The sequence below is a fragment of the Mycteria americana genome, chromosome 2 (assembly GCF_035582795.1).
Source record: "Mycteria americana isolate JAX WOST 10 ecotype Jacksonville Zoo and Gardens chromosome 2, USCA_MyAme_1.0, whole genome shotgun sequence".
Taxonomy (NCBI): Eukaryota; Metazoa; Chordata; class Aves; order Ciconiiformes; family Ciconiidae; genus Mycteria; species Mycteria americana.
Window position 1 is genome coordinate 43,549,624 of NC_134366.1, and position 20,141 is coordinate 43,569,764.

At 38.4% G+C, this 20,141-nt stretch overlaps 1 protein-coding gene across 5 annotated transcripts in view; it reads left to right on the forward strand.

Annotated features, from left to right (window-relative positions):
- Positions 1 to 20,141, forward strand: part of RARB (retinoic acid receptor beta) — a 333,447-nt gene that overhangs the window by 94,803 nt on the left and 218,503 nt on the right. The window contains exon 1 of one of the 5 annotated variants that reach the window (XM_075493167.1): positions 2,362 to 2,378. The exons of the other annotated variants lie outside the window; for them this stretch is intronic. The gene's annotated coding sequence lies outside the window, so the exon portion shown is untranslated. Of the gene's footprint in view, positions 1 to 2,361; positions 2,379 to 20,141 lie in introns of those variants that run through there. 5 annotated transcript variants of the gene reach the window in all.

The following is a 20,141-nucleotide window of genomic DNA, read 5'->3' on the forward strand; positions in this document are numbered from 1 at the left end:
AAAACATTGTCAGTTAAAACATATTTTATCATGATTACCACAGAACTCATTATTATGATTAAAGATGTACTAGCCATGACATGCCAGCTACATGCTGGTAGCAGAAAATACCTGCTGTTTGTAGGTTATTATCAACCTCCTTTGAAGAAAATCAGTCTTTCTTTACATTTGCAATGCAATGAAACCCCAGGCATTTCTTTGCATCTTTAATTTAAGCATGCTTTTCAAACGCAGATACCGTGCTGCAGTGAGCAACAAAATACCCATCTCACCGTCACACGGGTTGATGGGTTCGTCATGTTTTGTGGCGTCCCACTAAACAAAAAAGGAGTTTTTGCAAATATCTGTGTTAACATTTTGGGTTTGTTGCATTATCTGTTGAAATTCTAATATATATAGACCAATAAAACAGAAGAAAATTTGATAACAGTGCTTAACAGAGTCCTGCACAATATTTTGAACCATAATTGTAAATATCATTGTTAATGTTGTGTGGTACCATAAATAACATTAGGGGAAACTGTTACCATGAAAAAAATCACTAACTGTATCGAAGTCATTGGTTTTAAACTGCAATTTACCTATTATAGAGCGTGATGGAAAAAATTACAAAAATGCAAGTAAAATGCAAGTTCGGTTATAACTAAGCCCGTTCCAGAAAGAGTTTATTCTAAATGTTTGAAGCAGTTATTTTCATGGAGAGATTTATGTTAAATATCAGCTTCAATAAGCTCAAGTTACTTGGTCAGATAGATAGTGTGCAAATACTAAACTGACTGCTTTGTCAGTGAACTGACGGATATGTCATTCCTCCTATCTTTATTATTTTTTAAATAATTCAGCACATGTGCACTATTAGCAGTGTAATGTGAACACCCATGCTGAGGATTTTATTTTGCCTGAGAAGAAAATGAGCATTGTGATTCAAAAGGTTGTTGATATCTTGCCTTTTATGACCAGCTATTGTCTTCCTTTTCCGATGAACACATCTCAGTAACTACATGGTACTGAGCCTAAATATTATAGGTAGAGAAAGCTATTCCATTTGCAGTTGGATATTTGTAAACTTACTGGATTTACTAACTATAGAAACTCCAAGACTGGCTGGTCGTGTCTTAAGAGGTCAGTTTATGCCTATTGCTTAAGATAACATTAAATCACAATTTATATTTCTCTTTCCAGTGTAGCTTAATTTTATTTAATTTTTGAATAATTTGATCCTTTTTGTATCGCCGATTTTTTTCCTTACCAACTGATGTAAATGCAGCTTTCTATCTCCATCTTTTTTCCCTATGCCTCTTGCTGTTGCACCTTACCTTGGATGGCAGGTTATTGGTTACTGCCTACGGGAGCCTTTTCCATGAGCTAATTTAGCTGTCAGTCTGAAATTGGTAAAAAGGATGAAAGATGGATCATAGGCCTGGGGCATACCTAGACCAATATCTAGCATATCCCTATCTGGAAGTACTCTTATTAAAACAGATTTGAAAAATATTTTTCCCAATCTTGCTCTGCCATCATTTCATCCAGCTAAGAAAAACATTTTTACAGTGACACTACTGATTCTTTGGCAGCTCTCTTTTTTCTGAAAGGGAGAAAACAGTATTTAGATACAAGATCAATAGAAAAAACAAATAGACTATTATATTCCCTGGAGAAACCCCTAGAGAGAAGACAGATGCACAGAAATTTAATATTCTTGTAGGCAAAAATCATGAACATGGCGGTTCTGTTTGGCTGAAATGAACTGTGGTAAATGTGTGTGAAATAAACATTTAAAAATGAGTAATAAAAAAAAAGAAAGCTTTTAGGCTAGGCTTTTTGATTTTCTCTCTTGATGAGGTGCTGTGTTTGAATTTGTGACCCCTTCAAAAAGTCATTCTGCAACTACAAATAATGTTTATCTTAAAATTATATGGTTCAGGCATAACTCATATAGTGAGTGAAAGGAAGGTTTCTCTCCATCTGCTCTTTTTAGATGTACTCGTCCATTCACAAAGTTCATACAGAGAACTGTGTGTTTAATATAGCCTCCATTTTTTATGAAGATAATTACATTCTTCTGCATGACCTTGAGCCTGTTGTTGTTAGAATTAGGTATGTGCTTTTGTTTCTTTTCCACAATAATTTGTAAATAAAAATAATCAAAACATGACTATAATTTTCAATGACAAGTTAAGTGTGTCTGTCCACTTTTCTGTCCTTAAAAGTCAAATCTTGTTGTTGTATATACTCAATGAAAGGGACATATGGCTTGAGCTATCTGTATCTGCTGTCTCAGGGTTGTTCCTTGGAGCTCCTGCACTAAACATCTAACCGGGAGGATGAGGAGTGCCCTCCTGCCGGAGGAGCTGCAGGATGAGCCTTAAAGAAACGAGGTAATTGGCTGCTGTCACACTTCAACTGATGGGCTTTTTTGCCATTTTCTTGCACCTAACTGCAAGTCTATCTGGAGGATTACACATTCAGCTTTTTCAAAAACCACAAGCTTTTCCTCCACCCAGTCCTTTTTTCAAATCACATCTGTGTCAAGGTCACCACTTCTTCCCTGAGAACGCTTCGACTCCATTCGCCCGACACTGAAAACTAGCCGTAGTCTGATAGACCTTGTGTTTCATTTTAAACACACAAATACCATTGAGCTATGAAAGCAATGCTAGTTTCTATTCTTAATATTTAAGACGTATCAGAAGCAGCTACAAGCTTCCACCAGCTTGGACCTTGTTTGGGTTGGACTGGGTTTTCTACAAGCAAAATGCTATATTGTCATTGTCCTTAAGGAACATACTGTCCAAGGTATGAGCTGTAATAGGTGTGTGTGTCAAATGATATGGGGAAGGAGGGAGAAGTTTGGGAGAAAGGGAGAAATAAAGCAATAGTACAGGTAGTTCTTAAACTACTTTTAAGCGTGTTAAATCATACCTGTTATTGATGTCTTCTTCAATATTAACAACAGTATTTTACCTCTACCCACAACTTCATGTAATTTAGACGTAAAGCTGATTTAAAGGGAGTTGGATATGCATAGTATATAATCTCAGAAGTTGGCACACTAGCATTTTTCAGTCGTATTTTTCGCTTTGTATCTCACAATCTGTTTGAAGTTTGAAACTGAAATCTGCTTACTCACTGAGTATTTTTTACCTAAGTGGAGTACGTACGTGTGCACCTCCTAAATTGTCATTGTAGAGGTCTTTTGTAAATGGCTGTGACTCTTGATTGTGGAATTTCTTAATGGAAAAATATTTTTGAAGAAGAGCAAGACCCTGATTTTGCAAACTCTTGGGTATGTGAGTAAATTTATTGGTATGGTGAGGTATTGGTAAGGTGAAATTTTTTTTTTCATGTTCACAAACATTAAGCAATGCATACCTGCAAGCCCCTATGAAGTTGATACAAAAATTATGACCACTTAAGAAAACTGAGAAGGTTTATCCGGAATGAACGCACCTAGGAGAAACAAAAGAAAATTCAAGTACGTATTAATTAGTGCCGTTTTTGTAGAAACTGATCACCTGCAGTTTTATTTGGTTGCTGAATTGGTTTCATTGGTTTCATTATTGGGTGTTTTGAATTAGGTGGTACAGAGCCAGCAGCAGAGCTGGGGTTAGGGCTCAAGACATCATTATCACTTCTATACTCTATTTGATAGTCATTTATCCCCGTAAAGGAGAAAAAAAAAAAAGAAAAAAGCCTGTTTTGTTAATAACCGGTACTGTTAATATGTATGCTACAAACCTGCAAGACACTAAGCCCACTTAACTGTTTGAGATTTTTACTGGGAATTGCTCAGCAGCCCTTGAGGTGGTGGTCCATGTCTCTCACCACAGCTGTACTTAGGCAGGATATTTACATACTGTATTACACTTACCATTCTGTGCATCATGCCTTCGAGTTTCTTCTGAGAGAGGTACCAGCGTTATGGGTTCTACGTGGAAATGCTGCAAAGACAGGAATAATTTGAAGACAGAAGAAAGTAATGGCAGAAAGCTTAGAAAACCTTTCTAATGGTACAGGTAATAAAGCTCTGGAGAAGACTTCTGCTGGAGATTGTGTACCTCCCATCACTAGAAGTATTTAAGAGCATGTCTATCAGGAACAATGCTGGTATAGTTTATCCTGTCCTGGGATGAGATGGCCTCTCACAGTCCAATCTCGCCCTACTGCACCGTGTTGTGCGTTAAGCTCTGCGGTATGTGGTGTGCGCTAGTAACCTACAACACCTGCTTCGTGTTAGTCATCAGGCCGGGCCATCTCGCAAGAGAACACATAGAGTAAGGATCCCACCTTTTCTGGATTTTTGAGGAATTCTTGCTTGGAAAGCTCTTTTCCTATGAAGAAGGAGTGGCTTGGCAGACAGGCTCTGGCACCGCTTGTTGTCTGTCAGTCGTGGGGCTTGGTGTCCAGGGAGTCTTTGTTTCTGCTCAGCCCCTAGGTATCCTTCAACCCGTAATGGATGGGGCCTTTACACCTCTGAATGCGTTGGGCCTCTTTCAAGAGAGCTTTGCAGAGAAAACAGGAGCTTGTGTATGCATTAATGTAGGTCTGGATATACTTCATGTGCAACTGTACTTGGTCAGAGGTGCAGTACCTGGCACGGAAACTCTATCTTCCTCTGAATTCAGGGTGCTGACGCCTGTTGCAAGCTGGAGGACTGTGGCACGAGGAAGGACTGGTGACAATGCGGTGTAGGACAAGGTTTGTCTCACGGGAAGGTAGAATTGTCCTGAAGACTCTTGCCTTTGGCTATGCAGCTTTAGTCAGAGTTGTCAAAAGTTAATTTTTCACAAACATCTGAGGAATTTAAAGTCTTGCTGAAAATTACTGAGTGCTTTCCTCAAGCGTCTGTTCTTCAGAGAGAACCAGAGCCTATGTGAAATATGTTCTGCAGTGAGAACTGGGTGCAGTAGCAAATATCAAGTGAATTTTTTGGGTGGAGCTTACTTGCATTTTGACTGATACTATATTCTTTGGCTTTCCAAAAATTGCTGTGTTTCAAAAGATGGAATTTTAAATGTCTGAAAAAAGGGGGACCCAACCCCTTGCAGATAATTCATGTAGTCCAGAAGGGAAGAGACGCATGAGGAGAGACGCTAAGTCTTTTGTCTCCATGTCCCCTACTGGCTTTTTCTACTATCTCGTTTGAAAGCAGATTGTGTGTGAAGGGTATTTAAAAATATCCAAACCGATCAAGATCATCTATGGCATAGAGGCAGAAATAGCCGGGAAAACAAACAGAGCAGAGATGAAATATGGATGAGATAGACATACCAGTGTTTCGTGAAAGAGAGAGCTTAAAACCAAAAGCCAAGAAACACAAATATGGGGAGTTAAAGTACAGATACTTTATGATTCACGTTACTGTCTTCAATTAACTGTGATATAGAATTGCACGATTTTTTTCCTTTAGAAAGAGAAATCCATCTCCTTGCTTATTTTTCCACTTGCTGCTTTCTGTTTAAGTTAATTCAGCAGTAATTGGATACACTGTGTCTAATTCTTAATAAATCAAGGGAACTTTATAGTGATATTGACAGTGGCTTTGCTAGCCCCATTGTTTCTATCAAGAGTTTTATTCTGCTTCAAAACAATTTGCTGTGAACGCCCTTGTTTGTTTGCCACACTAGGCTTTGTTCTGGCTGAAAACTTTGATTTATAACTGTATATAATTGATGGCTGTGGGGTAGGTGGACTATAGCTATTGCTCCTCCTCTTTTAATCTAGCTTTGCGTAGAGATCCATGTAGTGGAGCATTCTCAAGGGAACCAGGCTGGGAAATTTTCTGTATACCCAATGGGAGGCCATTAATCATAGTGAAGAGTCTCTTACTGGCTGCAAGCATGTTTGTGAAAGTCAGGAAAACAAAAGTGGACCACCTCAAAATGACTGATCAAGAGAATAGATGTTAAAGCCAATGTATTCATTGTGATACATCAAAAAAAAAGACAAAAAAAAAAGAGTAGTTTATGCATTGCTAATTGCATTGAAGTGTATTTATTTGGATAGATTTGGCACTTTAAAAGATATTTTATACACTAATAAATGAGTATAATTTTAGATGCTAGAGATCAGAATCCTAGGAGAAAGAAATAAAATATTTAATTGCTGCTGTTGATTTGTAAGCGACACTTTTAAAGCAAGGGATAAGAAATGCCAAAAGTGTTTGCTGGATGTGTGTCAGAGCTGAGCCGGTTAAAGAAATGTGCTAAAAAATCTAAACTGTTTAGTGAGATTTTGATGAATATTTACCACAAAAATGTCTCATTCAAAACTATTTTTAAAAATTAAAATTTTTAGGAAAGCTGGCAAGTAGTTTTTTCCTGCAGCTTGTGGCACCTAGCCTTCTGGCTGCGACCCAGCGCAGGTGAGGAAGCACGTGCTTGCCTGAGAGCACCTGCAAGCTCTCGGAGGTGGCACTCACGTGCTTACTGTGAACCCCAAAACCCATGTTTTCAGGACTGGGGGTCTCAGCGTTTATGCAGGTTCTGCTATCTTCTTGTATCCTTCACAAGAATCTGCTGTTCAAATGCAAATCTAATGGGTTCCAGTCGTGACTGGGCAGAAGGTATTTTTACAGCAAAGTGGTTGCGCTAGGATTTGAGTATAACCAAGTTGGAGATGAGATGGACTTACAGGCGGTATTTTTGTGATTAAAAGTATCTGCCCAGCAGGGAGAAATAAAGGAAGTAGAGAGGCTCAAATGCAGTTTTTAAGCACTGAGAGTCTGGACCTTTTCCCATATAAATAGCCATAAAGTATAGGAAGAGACATACTGTAATATGACATAACAACATTTACTTTATTTACTAGACAAACAGGTTTTTTTTTACTTTAGAGGCTAAATTTAATGCAGTCCAAGGTAATGCTACAGTTCTCATGAACCTGTGGCACAGCAGCATACTTAAATCAGTTATTTTACCTCACTAAAACTCTTTTGAAGTGAAGCTTCCGACCCAACGACTTCAGCCTATGTACTTTAAAAGGGTTACTAAATTTCATAAATAATTTCCATGAATAATGCTTAAATATGAACATGGAAATAGCGCTTTCCATAAATTGTAATCTGCTGTTTTGATAATCTGATAAATTAAGATGGAAACATTTTCTCCAGAAATCTGTACAGTAGAAACTACAACTCATCCTGACAAGGTAGTTACAAAGTTAAAAATGGCATTGCAAGCAGTAAGTAAATCTTAATAAAAAATGCAGAAGAATCAATGTTCATTCTGAAACATTAAGTATATTTTTTATTAATTTATACCAAATTTATGGTAATGAGGGAATAAGAGTAAGAGACTAACTTACACTTGATACTTTTTTTAAGATCAAGGGGAAAAAATACCCTTTTCTCTGTTTAAAAGAAAAAACCCCACCTTGGTCTGTCTTTTTCACTATTTATGGAAAGGGATTCATTTCAGCTGTATGTTCTGCAATTGCCAGGATTTTTATCCTGTATTTATTCAATACTGTTATACATATTAGCATGACTTCATTTTTTTTTCACATACTGAAATGAAACCAAAATACAGTCTATGTCCCAAAGAAGTGTATTCATGTTTGACATAAAGCACGTGTTAAGATCTGATTATTTCAAGTTAAGCATATGCTTAAGTTGGTCTCAGCGGAGATGGCTTCTCTGAGCTCCAACTTTTACACCCTTATGTACTTTGTTAAATTACAGCCTTGTCAAACCAAACACTCTGTCCTATTTTAATGGTGTTCCACACGTGGATGTAGCGCTGCCTCTAATCTTAAATCCCTTTTAATTACTGCCCCTTCACTGTTTTCTTGTTTCCTGGCATGGTGGAAGTCCAAGTGAAATGAAGTCCAGGCTTAAGTGTTCATCTCAACTATTCATCTTAGCTTGCCTTATTGTTATGTTTATGCAGAGTTTTATTAGACTCGTGGGATCAAAATGTATTCCCTTAGTTTTACAAAAAATGAATAGCCTTTGTATGTCCTTCGCATTTAAAGTAAACACAGCAAGTTTTTAAAGTGTTTTTTTTCAACAACTAAAATATGGTCTTCTATTCTAAGTATAAATCATAATTTCATTATCAACAGAGAGAGGTCCAAAGCCATATATATGTATAGTTGAATGATATAAGTGGCATTTGTGTGTAAAATGTATTCCCTTGCCCAAGCAAACACTTCATAACAACATGAGTGAAAAGGTGTATTTAAAAAACGAAGGCTTAAAGCATGTTACTTATAAATTATATGGAATGCAGTTTTTGTAAAATATGAAGCTCACTGGATATGATCCAAACCAGCTGAACTATGTTAAAAGGCATAATAAACAGTCATAGCTTTGCATGCAGTTATTTAATTGGCAAATAGATTTTTCTATCACTGTCACTGGCAATAGCAGCCATTTGATACCAGGGCTTGGATTAAATGTTTCATCAGTAGTGCCTATTTAAGGATCTTTATGGAACAACAAGTTAGTCCCCTGGGCAAGCCCATGTCAACTGCAATAAAGAGATCCACACAAGTGAACGAGATGCATTTTTGCAGGATTTACAGGGAGACTAGGATTCGCTTTTCTATCTGGATGCTTTCGAAGGCTGCTTCCCACTTTGTTTAACATCAGTGTCTGCTGGTGGCAAATACTGAATGCTAAGCGTTGCATATCCAAAGGATTTTTATAATTTTCTTGTGAAAATGGATTTCTAAGCGGTTGTCATCTTTCCGGAAATAGGTGAGTCTCTGATAAAAGCAGATGTTGCAGGATTTAGGTAGGTTTAATTTTTCAGTAGATATTCTGCATCTAGACTAAACCTACTGATACTCCAAGTAGCTGCCTTGGTTTTTTCTCCCTCATTCAGAAAAAAATCCAAAAACCTCTGAATATCGCCCTCCTCCTTTTAAATGTAATGTCAAGATTGCTGTGGATTTCAAGATTGCTTGACTTTATTTAGTCCACTATCCTGCTCCCAGGGTACTCGTAAGATCTGCGCATATAGTTAATCCTTGCTGCAATGTTTTATAATTGGCACGTATAATATATGCATTTGTCATTTTATAGCACTTTGGTTGAATTTAGAAGCATTTTTAAAGTTAATTTTGAATAGGTATCTATGTTTGTCATGGAACCTGAGTCTGTTCTTCTTGGCAGCTAGATTAATTTTTCCCTGGTTGATTTTAATTTCAAGCTTTTTGTTTAATATTTATCTTCCAGAAATTCTTTAAGAACAAGCAAAAATACATAACATAGCTGAAACCGATTACATCTAGTATTCGTTTTCATGTCTGTTTAAGTGTGCTGGGCATAAATTTAAGTCTGAGCTGTTCATTGGCATCTTCTTGATCTGAACTGATGATACTGTGTCTAACCCCTTTAGCTAGGTTACCACTTTCTAAGGTTGAAAAGTGGAGAGCAAATACCTCTGAGGTTGAATTAAACGAGCTGTTTGCAACAGATGCAAACTCTGGTGAATAAGCATCTTTCAGGCTCACTTGAAACAGTCCAAACTTTTCTTCACTGACTGTTCTCCAGCGCGAAGCACAACTTGCACTACCATTACTTAAAGAATTGTTTCCAGGATTCTGGTGAGAGTAAGAATAGTCCCAGCATACACGCTTGGCAGTTTGTGTTCTCAAGAAGTTATATATAAAATATATATATGTATACCAATTATATATGTATCCATATATATTTATATGTATTTGTGTTTATAAATTTATATCATTTGTATATTTCAAAATATATATATATAAAAATTAGTAGGTTTTTTTACTTAAACACACTCTCCTAACAAGCCTCTTAATTGTGTTTTTGTCATAGATAGGGAAACAAAACCCACAGCTAAGTAACTTCTAAAGCTAGAGATGCAAAGTCAGATTCCTACCTGTACAAGGGCCCTTTTACACCAGCTGGTAGTGCAGAAATGCTTCTAAGTAGTAGTGTAGTATTTTACGTCCACCAGAAGGTCTTTAGTGTCATGTCAATGTCAAAGGGCATAAGTATAAAGTGCACTTCAGAGTAGTAACCGTGCAAATTTCCCTGTGCAAAATGGGGAAGGGAAGCAGGGGATGTGGTACATCGCTCAGCCTGCCCTTCTTCCCTCCCCTGAGCTCTTCTCCCTCTTGCTCGTCTTAGTCCCCATTACTTTCTGCATCATCCTGAAGATCTGACAGCCAGTGTTAACTGAGATCTTGTTTGTTGGTTATATGGTCATGCATTTAGATGATTAATGTAGGGCTGTTCTGGCTTTCATAGCTTGCCTCGTATGTGGTTCTTTTCTGGGTTGGTGTAAATAACGGGTGTTTTCATGATACAAACAGTGTCCAAGAGAGATGTCTTTCTGTCCCACTTAGATCTGTCCTGTTTGTGGTTGCTTTAAAGAGAGTGTTAGGTTTTCTCTAGGGACTACAAAAGTGATATCCTTTCATGCCTGCAGTATTACCAGTAGTTTAAAAAAAAAAAAAAAGGAACCAATGGTTTCTGGTTTGAGCCCAAAGCAAAGTCTCTTCTACATTTTACAGTAGCATCAAAATGGAAAGGTCTCTTAACTCTGCTTTATTTAAACTGTTACTAAGGAATAGCATCCTCTATAACTCTGAAAAAACTGTTGCTCTGTCCTTGAAATCAGGACCTCAAGGCTCTGTCCTCCCAAAAGACTTGGAGAGAATCATCTAACTAATCAGCTATTGACTGGACAGCAGGTGGAGATTGCTTAGTTTATTGATAAATCATCAAACAAGTGGATGGAAAAAAGATGCTTGTGGCTAATCTATGTGTCTCTGTGTACTTAAAACCTTGAATCGTCTTCTGCTCTTATGGTTTTGTGTGCTTGTTTCAAGGTGGCAAAGATTTTTGTGGCAACAACCATGTTTCTAGAACCAAGCCATTTCAGGATTTGAACATGTCTGAAGACTTTGCATGTTGTCGCAGAAGAAATAATACCACATCATCATCATAGTGACTAAATAAATCTGTCCTGTTCCATTGTTCTTCACCAAGAGCACACATCCGTAGCTTTTGGTGCTCTCCCCTGTAGGTTGCTTGTGGGATGCACATCTCATGCCTCCTCTGTGACTCGAGGAGGCATGAGATGTGCATCAATTTGCATGATATTTCAGCCTTGTAACCCGGAGTGCGATGACTGCTAATGTGTTTGTTGGGTAGGTTTTTCTGCTTGTACAGATTAATGACCCGATTCGGAAGCCGTTCTACATGCTGGACTCCTGCTGATTTCTGTTTGTGCAGAGCTGCTAGGGAAGCTAACTTTAAGCATATATCCTGGCACAGTTTATTCAAGGTCCAGTCCTGGTGCCCAGCCAGAGTTCAAATAATAATAATAAACTGGCCTTCACACAAAATCCTTCTTTCTCTCATCTTGAGGCAGAATTTTTTCCAGCCGGCCGGAGGAGGTGCACCCTGAGCACTCTGGGCCTGGGTGAAGGTATCTGTGGACCTCTGGTACTGCTCCTGGCACTTCTCCATGCTGCCACAGAGCATGTAGTTTGGAGACAAGAAATAAGTGTTGGCTTCTCTCTAAGTTGTCATGTCATGAAATACAGAGTACCTGCAGTATTTTGAGGAAAAATTTAGCATTTCCTCTATAAGTTTATTGCATCTTTGATTTGCACCTTTACAATGCTCTGGGTTTTCTTGCTACTCAACAACTGAAGGGTCTGTTCCCCCTGTTGAGATCCCAATTTTCCATGCAGCTGGTGGTTGCCAAGGTGCTTTGTAATGGACCTTTAGCTGTCGGGGACAGTTGTGTGATGGGTCAATCCAGCTTGAGGAAACTGTGGTCTTGCCTGTAGGTGAACCAAGAGTAGCTGTGCATGTTGTCTCTGTGTCAGTATCTATAGGGCTTCACCACCAAACGCCATCCTCAACTGTGTATGTGTATATGGGTCACCGCTTAGTGACTTAACCTATGATTTTTACTGTTAGAAATCCTGGGATTTCCATCTCCTAGAAATAGTAATAATCCTGAAAATCCATAGAAAACTAGTTTTCTAGGAATTGAAAGATCCTATTTCTAACCAGGTTGAACTGCAGTATACTTGAACGTAAATCTTTCCTGGCTTCTTGCCAATACACTTTTGAGGAGAAATTCTTCCTCACAGAAGGTGGCTGTTTGAAGTGCCTCAGAGATTTGTAATGCTAGAAGTAGCCAAGGTGAGGATGGATTAGTAGGCAGAGTGCAGGTGCGTGTTAAATGCAATTTATCACATGGATACCACCCCGAGGTATGTGGGTGGGTGAATGGGTTGAGAGATGCCTACCTAAAGCTTTAACTTGCTCAGTCAACACTTAATTCAGAGGATTTTCACAGTTTTCACTGCTTCTAACAGCATTACTGCAGTCGTAGTTTCACACAAATTAGCTATTCTTGAACAGGTTTCCCATTGTGTTAGGTGTAGGCACATTTCTCTGCAGAATCACTCAAGTGTGGATGCCTTTTCTTTCCGTCTAGTTGCTGCAACAAGCATCTCTCTTGTGACCACTGAGAGGTTATCACTGCCTGGTAGGTAGTATTGTGACTTCTCATAGCGGATTTCATCTTTTGGTTTCATGCACACATTTATAGAGAAGACTCATGTCGTGAAAATCTTCGTGTTTCCACCATCTCTTTTTCCAGCAGCACTGGACAATTTTACATGTATGTTAGTGTGACACTGTGGAGACACCAGTGGATTTATTTGTGATGAAATCCATAAGACTGAGTTATCTGACTTTGTGGCTTGCCTTTGGCTTTGTACTGTCTCCCAAGAATATCTATTTGCATTTTCATTGGAGACTTCAGAAGCATTATCTTTCCAGATGTGAGAAGTAACAGCAATACATTGCATTAGCAAATCCTCCTACAAGCTGCTTCTGTTTCCTTAAACTTCATGCTTAATAGTTGCTGGTAAATGTTCTCTCTTTTCATCAAAATAACTTGTAAAGAACAGTGATTTTTAAAGACTTCTTCATGCTAAAACTGCACAGATCTGCTCAGCTAGCTATGTTATAGATGCTAATTGACTGCAGTATGAGAATAAACAAGGGAGGTATAAATCTGAAAATACTGCAGAAGTTGAGACAAAAGTGACTGTGATTTTGAAATGACGCTGTGTCTTTTTTGATCATGGATGGGTGAGACCGGATTCATTTAATGCCAATAGCAAAGCATCATTGTCTTCAACTGCTCTGAGATTTTACTGTAATTGGGTGTGGTTAGAGAGATTTGACATTTTCACTTTGATACCTGAAACCACAAAAAAAAATCATGTGGTTTCTTTTTCTGTTACCATGTAGACTCTACCTCTGTTTTTTTCCAAAGTTCATTTCATCCCTCACAGCTGAGCTGAAAAATCAAATACCAAATCTGATACGCTCACATTCCATGTGGAAAAGAAAGCCTGGATTTGGAGTCAGTCCTACCCCTGAATAAATAGAGCTTACTTTTCAAACAAACCGATGCTGATTAATAATGCACTCCTGTATTGTGCCAAAGTATATTTTGCATAAGGACTATGAAAAAAACACATGAAACTTGGTAATCTGCAGTGAGTTTTAATTTTGGTTAATGTGAACTTCTAATGTGAACTTCAAATTTACGGAGTCAGGGCTATACTAAAATGGTAAAGAAGCTTCATCGCTGCTGCCTATGGGAACTGCTGCGTTTTCCACAACTTTTGCCTGGGTTTTTTTTTTCTTTTCCAAGAAAAAAAATAAAGTCCAAAGCTTCAATTCCTCTTTTTCTTTTCTTCCTGAGCAAAATACCTTTAGGATAAAAAGGAAGAAGCAAAGAAGCGTAACAGCCCATAAGCCGTTAATGTGTGTTGTTTATGATACATAGTTAAAGTGCCTTTCTCCTGATATCAGCGCTCTTCTTAAGCCAGATACAAAGCCCATGCAAGCAAGTGGATGCAGGTCAGGGCTTGAGCATTGTGGAGAGACTAACTTGTAATGGTCTCCGTTGGGAATTTACACTTCTGCTCAAATTTTGAGCTTTGAGCACGGTGTTATTGTTGGCTTCGTGCAGTCCGGATTTCGTTTCATTGGACTGAGGCGTGCATCCACAGTGAGACTGCAGTGGAAAGCAATGTGAGTTCAGATGAGTAAGATAATGCGGTGATAACATTGTGGTAGTAGTAAGAAAAATGTGTACTTTGAAGTGGACATAAACAGTTAAAAATGAATACATTTGCAGTTCGTGATTTTTCATGGTTGGCCTGAATGTAAGAACAGTAATGCACTGTACAACGGTAATTTCTTTTAACACTGGCAGCACTGTCCTTGGTGGAAGCAAGGAATCATTTTGCAACTCTTCATATATGAGTTTGTCAAGCTTGACCATGTTTTGTATTTATTCAGGAATTATTACAGCGTAGCAAAAGGTGAAATTTTTGCTATGATGTGTATACAGTTCATCTGTTGGCCGGTGGATCAAGCTATGCAGAGAAGCAGTTAAGACATCACTCTCCTCTTAGCTGTTTGTATTAGTTTTACATCCAGCTGCTTTGCTTCAGCTAGTGCCCGGTTCTGCTGTGCTCGATTCAGTAAATCATGGCTAATAAACAGCAATTTGTTAATGTGACGACATACAAAAATATAACAGTATATATAGGGTTATGGTTTTTACATGCTAATGAGCTCTCCACTCCGTTCCTTATTGTATAATTCTTCCCGATTGCCTTTCTGTGATGGAAGTGCTCTGTTCACAGCTTCTACCATGTGCAGTGTCCCCATGGAGACCGTATGTGGCGTGCAGGCGTGCACCTCCTTTTTTTTTAGCTAATAAGATCCTAGATGCTTATAGAAGCTTCTCTGAGACATATGGTAAAAGATAGCACTGAAATGAATACTTTGCTAGACTACCTAGTATAAAAAAAATAGTGATAGATGATTTCTACTTTGTGGAAGAAGGGGGAGAGATGAGAGGCCTGTTTATGATATTGTGAGCTTTAACAGCATATATTCAAATAAATATTTCTTTTTTTTTTTTTTTTTTTTTTGCCTGGTGAGGATACCACCTGCCCTATTTACATTCTTTTTCTTCCTGCCTAGAATTGCTTTCTTTTGTTAAAGAAGGCTGCTGTACCTGCATTATTGACTGGTGAGGTATCCAAGTGCTAAGTTTGCAGTTTCTGTGAAAGCTGTTTGGTTCTGATTATATCCAGTTCAATCTGTTCTGTAACTTGATTTCCTTTCCTATTTACTGTTGTATGCCTTTATTTATAAATATCTTTTTTTTGTACTCTTTTTGTATGCCTGGCTCATAAAATCACAGCCAGAAGTACAAGCTTTATGACTATAAAACAAGTCATGCCTACCTTGTAGACTGTGTCATCTGCTGTGATGTTGTATTCTATGTATTATCAATTTTACTGTAAGAGGAAAATTAGAGCATGCATTTTCCACATGAAGAAATCAAATGTAATCTAAATGCAAACCACAGGTTTTATTGCACAGTAATATTTGATAGCACTGCTATTACTAATCCCAGCATGACAAGAAACACAGCATAGTTACGAAGTTCACAGCACTCATTTTTTAATGGTCTTTTTTGGTTAGGAAAGCCACAAAGCCAGGACAGATTGTTTGCCAGTTGTAGTCTCAGACTTGCAGAAATGTTAGTGGAATACTGTATATTTTACAAATTATTTCAGGGCTGACAGGAATACATATCCTTCATAATTTCTGTGGAAACATTACTGAGTAGTAAAAGTAAAATGAGATAATTAACCATATCCAGTAAATACCTTATTAGCAGTGCTTTTGCTTCTGTAGAGTACTTTATGGGGAATTTTACCTTTTTTGTATTTAGGGTTGTAACATCCATAGTCAAAGATTGCGTTACAGTAGAGTGCATCCACCTCCCAGGTGGGGAGCACACTGCCACTGGTCTCGTAGGTTATACAGAACTATTAAGATGACAGTGAATGAGCTTCTTTCAGTGCCCCACTAAATGTGTTATGTTCATGTAACAACGCTTGTTTTTAGTCAGCTTCAGTAGAAGTGCCAGAACTGCCTTTACAGTACAATGATAACCTAGGACTATTAGGCAGGCGTACTGTTTGGGGGTATTGGATATTAACTGACACAGACCTGATGAGAATATATTCTGCCTTCTTGAGATGTGTGAGTTTTTCCATGACAGCTACTGAACACTGAGTAACTGTGGGTGCGGTCCATAAAGGCTGAGCTGGACTCAGCTGTGATTAAATCAGTTGCAATTAAAAATGAGTTTAGTATGTTTCCCTACGTTTTCCGTTTCATGCCCAAAGAACACAACATAGTTGTTCTCATGATGTATATTCTCCTTATAATGTTTGTATATGCTCTATATAGTTACAGTTATCAAAGTAGACCATGGCCTGGGATGTAAAAACAGATGCAAGTAGGACAGGCAGTTGCAACTGCAGGGGGAATTTGGAGGCTGTTATTGCCAGAAGAGAAATTTGGCTAAAGCCTTGGGCACGATACCCATTTTCAGATGATAAACAGTATTGAGTATTAATCCTCAACAGTTGTTAGGAACTCATGTTATCCTGAAGTCAGAATCCCATCTGATACCTCTCTGGATCAATACTTAGAGTGAAGGATGCTACCTACCACATCATGGATACCACTGTTTCCATTAGATAAAATTTCCTTACAGACCTCTCTTTTTGCAGCAGGGATCTAAACCAGGTGTATTGAACACATCAGACCAGGAGAAAGGCAACGCTGCTACACAGGCGGGCACTTCTTGGGGCTAGTCTCTGGTCCGTGGGCATAAGGTCTACAGCTATTCCTTAAGTATGCACACTATAACCATAAACGGGAGAGGAAAAGGGAAGGGAGTTTAAGGAGAGAAGTGAGGAACTTGCCATCATTTGAACTCTTTTCATTTATATATGTAGAGAATTGCATTAATCCAGGTTCTGGGGAAAAATACATGCCCTGTGTTTACAGTAGGCCAGACTGTATGATCATAGGTGGCCTCTTGCCTTACTGTATATAGGAAATCTGTTAGCTATCCTGAGTTTATAGTGCCTTTCTATCTAGTTAGGGTTTTCTTGCCTTTTCATTTAATCTGTTACTGTCTGGGCATCCAGTCCTGTTCCTGTTAAGGGGATATTAGCAAGATACCTGGAAGGAACTGGCTTGCGTAAATGATATACGCTGTAACTTAAGATAAAATAAATCAAATTCAGAAGTAATATCACTGGTACTTATGCACATGCTACTTTGATCATATCTGTTTGGTTCAGTGTTATTTACTATTGGTGATAATGGTTTGTCTGCTTTATCTCCTCTGCTCTGTCAGTAGTTTTGCCTCTGTCCATATTCAGTTGTCTCAATTAATAATCCTTTTAGTTCATTGATTTTACTTTCCAGCTGGCTGAACTTGAGCGGGCCAACTTTTCCTTTGTGCAGTTTTCCTAAATCTTCCTTGCAAATACTCATCCCTTTCTTCTTCTGAGAGGAAGCTAAGAAATTGTAATTACCTGTGACAACACTGTCCAGTTAAAGGACAGAGAGATTTTTGAGGCAGTTAAGTTCTATGTGTTCCACTAAAAGTCTTTTTCCTAAGGAGTTCTCTACTTTCAAGTAGGCTGTGGTCGTGTCTTGCTCTTCTGGATGCAGTTATAGCCAGCCTTTTGGTTCTACTGATAAAGTGATGGACCACACTGGGGTTTGGGTTTCGTTAGTTTGTAGTATTAGCTTTCCATATTAAAGCAGAGAAAACTAAGACCTTGTGTGTGTGTGTATGCATGTGTCCTTTGTGCTGGGTGTAAGTTAAACCGAGGATTTCAGGTCTTCCCAGCATGGCATCATTTTGTTGCTGGAAACCTGGAAATCTCTGAAATACCGTGTATGGGGCTGCTGAAAATGTCACTGTGGACGTTATTGGGTAGTACCCCCCCATCCAGTGACCCTTTCAGTCACTTTTCAATCACTGCATCCTCCTGAACCTATCAGTTCCCCGAAATATGAGTTCAGTTTGAAAAGTCCAGCTGACCTTGCAGCTTGATTTACACACTTATGCACTCGTTTTTGTTGACACCTTCTAAAATATATTCCCCTCATGTAGTCCTTCTGCTGGTAGAGGGTTGTGGGAGCAAGTCCCTAGTTCCCAAAAAAGCAATGTACCATGTACACATGTACCAGTTGTGCTATTTTTTAATACGCTTTATTTTATCCAAAGCTACAGTGAATGTTGTACAAGTACCTCAAAACATACTTTCAGAGCCTACATCTCTTTTACAGATGCCAGGGAGAACACCATGTCCTTTGACTTTTTTCAACTGTCTTCTCCAGCTCTGTCATCTTCAAAGACAATTTTTGGATTTTTGTCTTTTTTTCTTCTTCTTTTTAATTTTTTTTCCTTTTTCCTTCTTTTTTCCTCTTCTTTTTTCTTTTCTCCTTTTTTCTCCTTTTCTTTTTTCTTTTCCTTTTTTCTTGTCTTTTCTTCTTTTCTGTTTTTCTTCTTTTCTTTTTTAAAATTCTTCGCGTTCTGGGTCTCCTGGGTTAAGAAGAGAAGAGTGAATGAATGGGGCAGTACGTAATGTAATAATACCAATTTTTATTTCATTTCATGATTAACATTTTGAAGATAAGTTCAGCAGGCAGTGATTATAATCAACTGAGGATGTCCAGAATACAAGAGAAAGCAATGCTTGATTACAGCAGTTTACAGTTTTACAGTTAAAGATATGAAAAAACACAAATAGTCCCTTTGGGAAATGAAATATAATGGAAGTGTGGTTATTAAAAACTAGATATAATGTACACTAGTTATTACCTATTACTGTAAATCACCATGAGATGCAGGAAACATATCAGATAGATAAAACAGCCTTCTTGGAATATGTTGCCTTATTTTCTAGTGGATTTTTTTTTCCTTCATAGGCATTGAATTGATTTGGGGCGTGGAATTCATCTAGGAGCATGTACAGTGCCCTTTTCTGAATGGCTATTGAAATGAAGTTGTTATCTGTACTAAACTGTAAGTCATGTTTCCCCATACCTCCAGGAAAACTGCTTAAAGGGGCAATTGCATACACCAAGTACTAATAGATATTAGTTACTTACAGTTAATGATGTTGCCAGCCTTGAGTATTTCACTTATCTTAAAATGGAAGTGCATGTTGATCTCCATTTCACAAATGGAAAAATTGAGTCAGATGGAGTTCAAATGACTTTCCTGAAGTCACTAGCAAATCACTGTCAGATCTGAAGATAAAATCCAGCAGCCCTCTCCCCCGTGCCCTATGTGGTTATGTACAACTCTGAAGTGCCTAACTAAGTCATTTTGGTTTATTAATGCTTTTATGCTCGTTTTACAAAGACGGGAGCAACTTCTCATCTTTCAGGGTGATTTCTCTGGCATCTGCCAGTACCCTGTCCATCATTGAACAACTTGATTGTGTTGCTACCACCTGGATTAATCAGGGGTCTTGCAGTTCTGATATCATTTCTGTTGTCGTGGGTGGAAGTGGAGGTACGTATATGTAAGTGTAGGTGGTTATGTCACATCTGTACCATCATTGTCTTCCCTTTTCCTAAGGATTCCCTGAAATAATTCTTATCGATTGCAACATTAAATTTATCCTATGGATTAGAGAGAGTGAGGTTGGCCTAAGGAGGACATCGAACTTCAGTCAGTGACTTCGCACAAATCTGTTGTGATTCCAAGCGTGCAGTGATGCTAATGGAGTCAGCTGTTATGTCAAGACTTTTCTTTGATCTGCTAAATTAATATGGACTAATTAGATTAATTAAACAGAAGATACCTAGAGATGAAGAATGAGGTCAAGAAGAAAATCGTTGGCAGTTCTGGCTTTGTGTTGGGTTAGCCTTGGCTAACAGCCAAATACCCACCCAGCTGCTCGCTCACTCCCCTCTCCCATGAGGCAGGGAGAAAATAGAAGGAAGGTGAGAAGATTCGTGGATTGAGGTAATGATAGTTTAATTGGAAAAGCAAGAGCTGCACATGCAAGCAAAGCAAAAAGAGGAATTCGTTCACTATTTCCCATCAGCAGGCAGATATCCAGCTACTGCCTGGAAAGCAGGGCCTCAGCACGCATGGCAGTTGCTTGGGAAGACAAACACCATAACCATGAATGTTCCCTCTTCCTCCTCTGTTCCCTGAGCATTTATTGCTGAGCATGACATCATATGGTCTGGAATATCCCTTAGGTCAGTG